Genomic DNA, 12541 nt, shown 5'->3' on the forward strand with positions numbered 1-12541 from the left:
TAGAACATTTCATATCATTCCACTATAGAACATTAGCAACATTCACTATAGAACATTTCATATCATTCCACTATAGGACATTTCATATCATTCCACTATAGAACATTAGCAACATTCACTATAGAACATTTCATATCATTCCACTATAGAACATTTCATATCATTCCACTATAGAAATTTCATATCATTCCACTATAGAACATTTCATATCATTCCACTATAGAACATTAGCAACATCCACTATAGAACATTTCATATCATTCCACTATAGCACATTAGCAACATTCACTATAGAACATTTCATATCATTCCACTATAGTACATTTCATATCATTCCACTATAGAACATTAGCAACATTCACTATAGAACATTTCATATCATTTCATTATAGAACATTTCATATCATTCCACTATAGAACATTTCATATCATTCCACTATAGAACATTTCATATCATTCCACTATAGTACATTTCATATCATTCCACTATAGCACATTAGCAACATTCACTATAGAACATTTCATATCATTGCACTATAGAACATTTCATATCATTCCACTATAGAACATTTCATATCATTCCACTATAGAACATTTCATATCATTCCACTATAGAACATTTCATATCATTCCACTATAGAACATTAGCAACATTCACTATAGAACATTTCATATCATTCCACTATAGGACATTTCATATCATTCCACTATAGAACATTAGCAACATTCACTATAGAACATTTCATATCATTCCACTATAGAACATTTCATATCATTCCACTATAGAAATTTCATATCATTCCACTATAGACATTTCATATCATTCCACTATAGAACATTAGCAACATTCACTATAGAACATTTCATATCATTCCACTATAGAACATTTCATATCATTCCACTATAGAACATTTCATATCATTCCACTATAGAACATTTCATATCATTCCACTATAGAACATTAGCAACATCCACTATAGAACATTTCATATCATTCCACTATAGCACATTAGCAACATTCACTATAGAACATTTCATATCATTCCACTATAGTACATTTCATATCATTCCACTATAGAACATTAGCAACATTCACTATAGAACATTTCATATCATTTCATTATAGAACATTTCATATCATTCCACTATAGCACATTTCATATCATTCCACTATAGGACATTAGCAACATCCACTATAGACAATTTCATATCATTCCACTATAGAACATTTCATATCATTCCACTATAGAACATTAGCAACATTCACTATAGACCATTTCATATCATTCCACTATAGAACATTTCATATCATTCCACTATAGAACATTTCATATCATTCCACTATAGAACATTTCATATCATTCCACTATAGTACATTAGCAACATCCACTATAGAACATTTCATATCATTCCACTATAGAACATTTCATATCATTCCACTATAGAACATTAGCAACATTCACTATAGAACATTTCATATCATTCCACTATAGAACATTTCATATCATTCCACTATAGAACATTAGCAACATTCACTATAGACCATTTCATATCATTCCACTATAGTACATTTCATATCATTCCACTATAGAACATTAGCAACATCCACTATAGTACATTTCATATCATTCCACTATAGAACATTAGCAACATCCACTATAGAACATTTCATATCATTCCACTATAGAACATTAGCAACATTCACTATAGAACATTTCATATCATTCCATTATAGAACATTTCATATCATTCCACTATAGAACATTTCATATCATTCCACTATAAATCCCACATTTATTAGGCTAATATATGTAGTCACAGGTGAGGTCGCCTTCTATGAGTTATAACTTATGGATTGTTTTGAGTCTTTACGTTTTATTTATGTGTCAGGTTTAAATAAAAACTTGCAAAGAGTGACCCCATTACTAAATCCCATGTCTTTGTTACGCTAACATATGTAGTTCGAGTGAGGGTGGGTGCTGTGTGTTTTGACTTTTGGATTGTTTTCAGTCCGGCATTTTATTTCTATTATGAAATGTGTCAGTTTTAAATAAAAACTTGCAAGGAGTGATCGACTTAATTCAATTCCACATTTATTAGGCTAATATATGTAGTCACGGGTGAGGTTGCGTGCTGTGAATTATAACTTTTTGATTGTTTTGAGTCTTTACATTTTATTTCTATTGTAAGATGTCAGTTTTAAATAAGAACTTGCAAGGAGTGATCGCATTATTAAATCCCACGTCTTTATTATTATGCTAATATATGTGGCCGAGGGTGAGGCCGTGTGCTTTGAGTTTTGACTTTCGGATTGTTTTCAGTCTTGCATTTTATTTCTATTATGAGATGTCAGTTTTAAATAAGAACTTGCAAGGCGTAATCTCATTAATTAAATCCCATGTCTTTATTACGTTAATATTTGTTGTCGTGGGTGAGGGTGGGTGCTGTGAGTTTTGACTTTTGGATTGTTTTCAGTCTTGCATTTTATTTATATTATAAAATGTCAGTTTTAAATAAGAATTTACAAGGAGTAATTGCATTAATTTGATCCCACGTCTTTATCACGCTAATATATGTTGTTGTGAAGGGGTGTGGAAGCTGTGAGTTTTGGATTGTTTTCAGTCTCGCATTTTATTTCTATTATGAGATGTGTCAGTTTTAAATAAGAACTTGAAAGGAGTAATCGCATTAATTAAATCCCACGTCTTTATTACGTTAATATTTGTTGTCGTGGGTGAGGGTGGGTGCTGTTAGTTTTGACTTTTGGATTGTTTTCAGTCTTGCATTTTATTTATATTATAAAATGTCAGTTTTAAATAAGAATTTAGAAGGAGTAATTGCATTAATTAAATCCCACGTCTTTATCACGCTAATATATGTTGTTGTGAAGGGGTGTGGAAGCTGTGAGTTTTGGATTGTTTTCAGTCTTGCATTTTATTTATATTATGAGATGTCCGTTTTAAATAAGAATTTGCATGGAGTAATTGCATTAATTAAATGCCACATCTTTATTACGCTAATATATGTTGTTGTGAATGGGGGTGGAAGCTGTGAGTTTTGGATTGTTTTCAGTCTTGCATTTTATTTCTATTATGAGATGTCAGTTTTAAATAAGAACTTGCAAGGCGTAATCTCATTAATTAAATCCCATGTCTTTATTACGTTAATATTTGTTGTCGTGGGTGAGGGTGGGTGCTGTTAGTTTTGACTTTTGGATTGTTTTCAGTCTTGCATTTTATTTATATTATAAAATGTCAGTTTTAAATAAGAATTTACAAGGAGTAATTGCATTAATTTGATCCCACGTCTTTATCACGCTAATATATGTTGTTGTGAAGGGGTGTGGAAGCTGTGAGTTTTGGATTGTTTTCAGTCTTGCATTTTATTTCTATTATGAGATGTGTCAGTTTTAAATAAGAACTTGAAAGGAGTAATCGCATTAATTAAATCCCACGTCTTTATTATGTTAATATATGTTGTCGTGGGTGAGGGTGGGTGCTGTGAGTTTTGACTTTTGGATTGTTTTCAGTCTTGCATTTTATTTCTATTATGAGATGTCCGTTTTAAATAAGAACTTGCATGGAGTAAATGCATGAATTCAATCCGGCGTCTTAATTACACTAATTAATGTTGTCGTGGATGAGGCCGGGTGTTGTGACTTTTGGATTGTTTTGAGTCTATTTTATTTCCATGATGGAATGTTACGTACGTTATGATTATGAACCTGCGAGGAGCGATCTAATGCCATTCTTCAGTGACATGGTGGCATTGTGTGCCAGAATGATGACTCATGGCCCGCCTCTTGCAGTCGTGCCCACGGAGGGCTCGGGTGGCGTGCACATCCGTGCGTTCGCACTCGCCAAACGTGGCGGGCTTTAGGGCACACTCGCCATTGGACGCCCCGAGCAGGCATCCGTCAGCTGTTTGCAGTCAGCAGGAGAAAGCGATGCTATCATTCCTGAAAAGCTCAAAGTTGAACATTTCAGGTGGGAAAAAAAAACCTCAAATCAATCACGCTGTTGTTGTTGTTGTTGTTGTTGTTGTTGCAGCACGCTTGCTTTTTCCTCTCAACGCCACTCACGCCGCTGTGAAGACATGTTTCACTTCAGATGTGCACTTTCCTGCCTCGCTGTGAAAGGTGAACCAAAGGACACGAGCGTGTGATGTTTTGGAGTCGCTCGTGTGTCGAACTGCTCCAAAAGTGCCACCCTTCATTTTTGCATTGCCGGATTCTTTTCTTCTTTTCCTTTTGAAATGGTGCTGGTAGGAGACTCGTATCGTGCACTCATCATATTTGCATACAAGGCTGTCAACGCCAAGCTTTTGTCAATTAAAGCTCCTGGTGGTGAAGTCGGGGGGGGGGGAACCCATGCAGGCCAAGTGAGGCCAGTGAAGAACAGAACCTAAGAACGTGTTCCATGAGATACAGTTGGAAGGAAATTGGCTTTTGGAGCGAACAGATGAGATCCTAAATGTTCTTATCAGGGGAGAACGTTCCTTTTTAGTTCTTTTCCAGGCTGGAATGATGATGCAATCTTCAGTGAGGTGACAAGTGCTACCTCCAGATACGCTTCAGTGGACCAGCTGCCTCTCGGCTAACTGCTAGGCTTTAAGGCGCAAACTCAAATTTGCTGGGTTATTTTTTGTAACCCAATTTATGGGTTGCTAGTATTTAGTTAGATTTTGGAGTTATTTTTATAAAGAGCAACCCATTTTCTGGGTTATAAGGGTATTATTTGAACTCAATTTCTGGGTTTTTAAAATGATGCACCATTTGTGGGTTGTTTTTCAAAGAGAAACCCATTTTCTGGGTTAAAAGGGTATTATTTGAATTCAATTTCTGGGTTTTCAAAATGATGCACCATTTTTGGGTTGTTTTTCAAAGAGCAACCCATTTTCTGGGTTAAAAGGGTATTATTTGAACTAAATTTCTGGGTTTTCAAAATGATGCACCATTTTTGGGTTGTTTTTCAAAGAGCAACCCATTTTCTGGGTTAAAAGGGTATTATTTGAACTCAATTTCTGGGTTTTCAAAATGATGCACCATTTTTGGGTTGTTTTTCAAAGAGCAACCCATTTTCTGGGTTAAAAGGGTATTATTTGAATTCAATTTCTGGGTTTTCAAAATGATGCACCATTTTTGGGTTGTTTTTCAAAGAGCAACCCATTTTCTGGGTTAAAAGGGTATTATTTGAACTCAATTTCTGGGTTTTCAAAATGATGCACCATTTTTGGGTTGTTTTTCAAAGAGCAACCCATTTTCTGGGTTAAAAGGGTATTATTTGAACAACATTTCTGGGTTTTCAAAATGATGCACCATTTTTGGGTTGTTTTTCAAAGAGCAACCCATTTTCTGGGTTGAAAGGGTATTATTTGAACTAAATTTCTGGGTTTTCAAAATGATGCACCATTTTTGGGTTGTTTTTCAAAGAGCAACCCATTTTCTGGGTTAAAAGGGTATTATTTGAACTCAATTTCTGGGTTTTCAAAATGATGCACCATTTTTGGGTTGTTTTTCAAAGAGCAACCCATTTTCTGGGTTATAAGGGTATTCTTTGAACTCAATTTCTGGGTTTTCAAAATGATGCACCATTTTGGGTTGTTTTTCAAAGAGCAACCCATTTTCTGGGTTATAAGGGTATTCTTTGAACTCAATTTCTGGGTTTTCAAAATGATGCACCATTTTGGGTTGTTTTTCAAAGAGCAACCCATTTTCTGGGTTAAAAGGGTATTATTTCAACTCAATTTTTGGGTTTTCAAAATGATGCACCATTTTTGGGTTGTTTTTCAAAGAGCAACCCATTTTCTGGGTTAAAGGGGTATTATTTCAACTCAATTTCTGGGTTTTCAAAATGATGCACCATTTTTGGGTTGTTTTTCAAAGAGCAAACCATGTTCTGGGTTGAAAGGGTATTATTTGAACTCAATTTCTGGGTTTTCAAAATGATGCACCATTTTTGGGTTGTTTTTCAAAGAGCAACCCATTTTCTGGGTTAAAAGGGTATTATTTGAACAAAATTTCTGGGTTTTCAAAATGATGCACCATTTTTGGCTTGTTTTTCAAAGAGCAACCCATTTTCTGGGTTAAAAGGGTATTATTTCAACTCAATTTCTGGGTTATCAAAATGATGCACCATTTTTGGGTTGTTTTTCAAAGAGCAACCCATTTTCTGGGTTATAAGGGTATTCTTTGAACTCAATTTCTGGGTTTTCAAAATGATGCACCATTTTTGGGTTGTTTTTCAAAGAGCAACCCATTTTCGGGGTTAAAAGGGTATTATTTGAATTAAATTTCTGGGTTTTCAAAATGATGCACCATTTTTGGGTTGTTTTTCATAGAGCAACCCATTTTCTGGGTTATAAGGGTATTATTTGAACTCAATTTCTGGGTTTTCAAAATGATGCACCATTTTTGGGTTGTTTTTCATAGAGCAACCCATTTTCTGGGTTATAAGGGTATTATTTGAACTCAATTTCTGGGTTTTCAAAATGATGCACCATTTTTGGGTTGTTTTTCAAAGAGCAACCCATTTTCTGGGTTAAAAGGGTATTATTTCAACTCAATTTCTGGGTTTTCAAAATGATGCACCATTTTTGGGTTGTTTTTCAAAGAGCAACCCATTTTCTGGGTTAAAAGGGTATTATTTGAACTAAATTTCTGGGTTTTCAAAATGATGCACCATTTTTGAGTTGTTTTTCAAAGAGCAACCCATTTTCTGGGTTAAAAGGGTATTATTTCAACTCAATTTCTGGGTTTTCAAAATGATGCACCATTTTTGGGTTGTTTTTCAAAGAGCAACCCATTTTCTGGGTTATAAGGGTATTATTTCAACTCAATTTCTGGGTTTTCAAAATGATGCACCATTTGTGGGTTGTTTTTCAATGAGTAACCCGTTTTTGGGTAAAGGAATGGCTAAATCAGGCTAGAATGAAGGTTTTAGAATGGCCTTCCCAAAGGACAATGCTGAAGAAACAAGTCCACGTCAGAAAAGCAACACATTTAGCTGAAGTGCAGCAATTTAGTGGTCAAGTGGTCAAGCAGAAGCTTGTGGATGGCTACCAAAAGCGCCTTATCGCAGGTAAACTTGCCAAGGGACATGTAAGCAAATATTAACATTGCTGTATGTATACCGTATTTTCCGCACCATAAGCCGCCCTGGGTTAAAAGCCGCGCCTTCAATGAACGGCATATTTCAAAACTTTGTCCACCTATAAGCCGCCCCGTGTTATAAGCCGCATCTAACTGCGCTAAAGGAATGTCAAAAAAACAGTCAGATAGGTCAGTCAAACTTTAATAATATATTAAAAACCAGCGTGATGTGGGCGCGCATGGAGTCGTATATCAACATGGACGGAGCTGCGTGAAAAAAGCCACCCGGCCTCTTCGCGTAAACTTCCCTTAACCACTCGCTCATCTTTTCTTCATCCATCCCTTCGAGTTAGCTTTTATGATGACGCCGGCTGGAAAGGTCTCTTTTGGCAAGGTCTTCCTTTTGAATATCACCATGGGTGGAAGTTTCTGGCCATTAGCATGGCAAGCTAGAACCACAGTGAAGGATGACTTCTCATTCCCTGTGGTGCGAATATTCACCGTACGTGCTCCCGTTGTATCCACAGTGCGGTTCACAGGAATATCAAAAGTCAGTGGAACCTCGTCCATGTTGATAATGTTCTCTGGCCGGATCTTTTTTTCAGCTATCTTGTTTTTACAATATGCACGGAAAGTAGCCAGCTTTTCTTGAAAGTCTTTAGGCAGTTGCTGTGAAATAGTAGTCCGTGTGCGGATGGAGAGATTGCGTCTTTTCATGAACCGGAAACCTGTCGCTTAGTAGGAGCCATTTTGTGGTCTTTACAGATGTAAACACACAAAGGAAATGAAACGTAATATCCGCGCGCTTCTTCTTCTTCTACGGGGGCGGGTGGTTGCTTACAGTAGAAGAAGAAGCGCTTCCTGTTCTATGGGGGCGGGTGCTTACCTTGGCGGTTGCTTGCGTAGAAGAAGAAGCACTTCCTCTTCTACGGGGAAAAAAGATGGCGGCTGTTTACCGTAGTTGCGAGACCGAAACTTTATGAAAATGAGTCTTAATATTAATCCATATATAAAGCGCACCGGGTTATAAGCCGCACTGTCAGCTTTTGAGTAAATTTGTGGTTTTTAGGTGCGGCTAATAGTGCGGAAAATACGGTACTTTTGACCCTCACATTTTCAGTAGAGCCATGATAAATTGTAAAGTGGAAAAAGAAGAGTTGAAATAGTTGCTGCACATTGCCAAGGTCCATCATGGTGTGGTTGTGGATCAGTGGTCTCTCTAACCTGCCACTTCCAGCCCCCCTCGCCGCCCCAACAATGTTCGCCGCCTCAGGCCGTGTTATTGAGTGGAGGAGCCAAATCGTTTCCCTTTTGTATTGCGAGACTCCATCCTGTCTGTGGGTGTGCAGACCCCTAAACCACACTTGGCAGCACAGTCAGCTTGTCTTGAGGAATGCGAGGGGGCTTCTAATGGTTCCGCCCTCCACCAGCACGTTCCTCGCCTCGCTCGCACACAAACAAGCAACAAAGCGGGACTCTGCACATTTCTTATGAACCCATTTTTTTTTCTTTTTTCCTGCTGCCGTCGAGTCTCTGAGTCTGCGGATTAAAGCCACTCCTGCGCTTTGAACAATGAGCCATTAAAAAGTGGCGTTGCAGTGATGGAGGGACGACATCACACGCCATCATCTGGCTGTGCAACTTCACACTGGCTACATGGCAGCCAGGTCAGTCGCCACCACGCTTACACGCTCTGGTCAGCCAGGTCAGTCGCCACCACGCTCACACGCTCTGACTGAGGTCAGTCGCCACCACGCTCACACGCTCTGGTCCTTGTATGTTTATGACATCACACCACGTCTCCTTTGGGAAGTAGTCTTTGCACATCATGAAGGGGAGCATCCAGTGACATAGATGGAGTATTATATTAGTCCAGATCCAGAATGAATATCATCCTCCATTCCTCTCATGTGATGTTCCTTGTGGGAGCGTATTTCCCATGATGCAACATGCCCTTGCAATTGAGAGATCACAGGCTAATGTCTACTTGTGCCCAACTACAGCAAACACTGCGCTGCCCTTTGAAAGGTTCTGCTTGGTCCATCCATCCATCCATCTTCTTCCGCTTATCCGAGGTCGGGTCGCGTTGGGAAGCAGCCTAAGCAGGGAAGCCCAGACTTCCCTCTCCCCAGCCACTTCGTCCAGCTCTTCCTGTGGGACCCCGAGGCGTTCCCAGGCCAGCCGGGAGACATAGTCTTTCCAACGTGTCCTGGGTCTTCCCCGTGGCCTCCTACCGGTCGGACGTGCCCTAAACACCTCCCTAGGGAGGCGTTCGGGTGGCATCCTGACCAGATGCCCGAACCACCTCATCTGGCTCCTCTCCATGTGGAGGAGCAGCGGCTTTACTTTGATCTCCCCCCGGATGACAGAGCTTCTCATCCTATCTCTAAGGGAGAACCCCGGAGGAAACTCATTTCGGCCGCTTGTACCCGTGATCTTGTCCTTTCGGTCATAACCCAAAGCTCATGACCATAGGTGAGGATGGGAACGTAGATCGACCGGTAAATTGAGAGCTTTGCCTTCCGGCTCAGCTCCTTCTTCACCACAACGGATCGATACAGCGTCCGCATTACTGAAGACGCCGCACCGATCCGCCTGTCGATCTCACGATCCACTCTTCCCCCACTCGTGAACAAGACTCCGAGGTACTTGAACTCCTCCACTTGGGGCAAGATCTCCTCCCCAACCCGGAGATGGCACTCCACCCTTTTCCGGGCGAGAACCATGGACTCGGACTTGGAGGTGCTTATTTCTCATCCCAGTCGCCTCACACTCGGCTGCGAACCGATCCAGTGAGAGCTGAAGATCTTGGCCAGATGAAGCCATCAGGACCACATCATCTGCAAAAAGCAGAGACCTAATCCTGCAGCCACCAAACCAGATCCCCTCAACGCCTTGACTGCACCTAGAAATTCTGTCCATAAAGGTTATGAACAGAATCGGTGACCGGTTCTGCTTGGTGTCCAACTTATTTACACTCTTAACCTATTTACACTCCTGAACGCCTCCAGAGGAGAGCTCGCCCTCGTCAGAATACTAATCACACTTTGATGCTGGCGTGTGATGGCGGGGCGGGGTGGGGGAAGGGGAGGGTGTGGTCTACGGACAGGTGGCCAAATTGGCGTCACGTTTGCTTGTCCTCGTCAGAAACCTCTAATGTTGCCACTGAAATGTTCAAGGATAGAAAGTTGGCCTTGAAGTAAGTTGTAACAGTCATGGAGTCGGTTTGGGAACAACTATCATCTGTTTGGGAACAACTAGCATCTGTTTGGGAACAACTAGTATTATTATTATATTATTATTGTAACTGGGATTATATAGCACTTTTCTAAGTACCCAAAGTCGCTTTACATGTAGAACCCATCATTCATTCACACCTGGTGGTGGTAAGCTACTTTCATAGCCACAGCTGCCCTGGGGTAGACTGACGGAAGCGTGGCTGCAATTTGCGCCAACGGCCCCTCCGACCACCACCTGTCATTCATCATTCAATTCACCGGTGTGAGTGGCACCGGGGGCAAAGGGTGAAGTGTCCCGCCCAAGGACACAACGGCAGCCATTTTTGGATGGTAAGAGGCGGGGAGCGAACCTGCAACCCTCAGGTTTCTGGCACGGTTGCTCTACCCACTACGCCATGCCGCCCCACAGTATCTGTTTGGGAACAACTAGCATCTGTTTGGGAACACCTAGCATCTGTTTGGGAACACCTAGCATCTGTTTGGGAACAACTAGCATCTGTTTGGGAACAACTAGCATCTGTTTGGGAACAACTAGCATCTGTTTGGGAACAACTAGCATCTGTTTGGGAACAACTAGCATCTGTTTGGGAACACCTAACATCTGTTTGGGAACACCTAGCATCTGTTTGGGAACAACTAGCATCTGTTTGGGAACAACTAGCATCTGTTTGGGAACAACTATCATCTGTTTGAGAACAACTAGCATCTGTTTGGGCCCACCACATCATCGTATGCAGACCACCACGTCATCTTATACAGACCACCACATCATCTTATGCAGACCACCACATCATCTTATGCAGACCACCACGTTATTTTATGCAGACCACCACATCATCTTATGCAGACCACCACATCGTCTTATGCAGACCACCACATCGTCTTATGCAGACCACCACATCATCTTATGCAGACCACCACATCATCTTATGCAGACCACCACATCATCTTATGCAGACCACCACGTCATCATATGCAGACCACCACAAGGATTTTTGTGGGCAGCCACATTATTTAGAGATGCCTGTCACAGCATTTTATTTGGCCTGCCAAAACATTTTGTGCGGCCCGCCACATCATCTTAGGCAGCCCGCCATATCATTTTGTGTGGCCTGCCACCTCATTTTGTGTGGTTGTATCACATCAACCACATATTGTGTGGCCTGCCACATCATCTTAGGCAGCCCGTCATATCATTTTGTATCGCCCGCCACATCATTTTTGTGGCCCGCCACGTCATCTTAGGCGGCTCACCAAGTCATTATCTTGGGCGGCCTGCCACATCATCTTAGGCAACTTGCCACATCATCTTATGCGGCCCGCCACGTCCTTTTGTGTGGTTGTGTGGCCCGCCACATCAACCCCATTTTGTGTTAGCTCTCTGATCAATGCGCCGCTAAAAGCAGGTCCTGAATGTTAAGGCTTCTAATAAAAATCTGGCTAATACTTGGTTAATATTCAGGTGAGGTCATGCAAATGGAGTATTGTTGAATGGTTATTTATGTTTTATGGCGGTAAAAGACTCAAATGACATCATGACTACCATTGTTAGCAAACTTTTATCCACCAGTTAGAATATGTAAAAAAAAAAAAGATTGTGAATTATTGGCAAAATTTCAAAAAAGTGCAGTTCCCCTTGAACAAATTCTTCTCTAATCCCTTTAATTGGCTTCTTGTTCCACTCAGGATTGAATACAAAGTCTCCCTACTAACTCACCAGTGCCTCCATGGAAATGCCCCCCTCTACCTCAAAGAACTGCTCACCCCCAAATCCTCCACACAACACCAGGCTAACCTCCGAGGACAAGCTATCAACTATGGGAGACCGGGCTTTCTGCTCCACTGCTCCCAGTCTGTGGAACGCTCTCCCTGACCACCTGAGGGCACCACAGACTGTGGATGCTTTTAAAAAAGGCTTAAAAACCCTTCTTTTTTAAAAAACAACAACATTTTTTTAGATATATGTATTTATGTTTTTAAATACACTGTAGCACGTTGAGGTTGTTTGCTCAATGTAAAGTGCTTTTACAAATAAAATATATTATTATTATTAACAATACGTAATAAGCCCAACCACTTTCAAATCACATATTTTCTGGCGCTAGTTGAGATAAGTTGTGGAACTTTTGGCTGACATTTGAGCCTTCTTGGTAAGTGGTATCTGAGTGGGTTTATTTGAGATGATTTCCAAGCCCTCTGAGTGATTATGATG

General features: G+C 40.5%; 1 protein-coding gene across 1 annotated transcript in view; it reads left to right on the forward strand.

Annotated features, from left to right (window-relative positions):
- Positions 1-12541, forward strand: part of fmn2a (formin 2a) — a 157503-nt gene that overhangs the window by 64828 nt on the left and 80134 nt on the right. The gene's annotated exons all lie outside the window — the stretch shown is intronic.

The sequence above is a fragment of the Nerophis lumbriciformis genome, linkage group LG02 (genome assembly GCF_033978685.3).
Source record: "Nerophis lumbriciformis linkage group LG02, RoL_Nlum_v2.1, whole genome shotgun sequence".
Classification (NCBI taxonomy): domain Eukaryota; kingdom Metazoa; phylum Chordata; class Actinopteri; order Syngnathiformes; family Syngnathidae; genus Nerophis; species Nerophis lumbriciformis.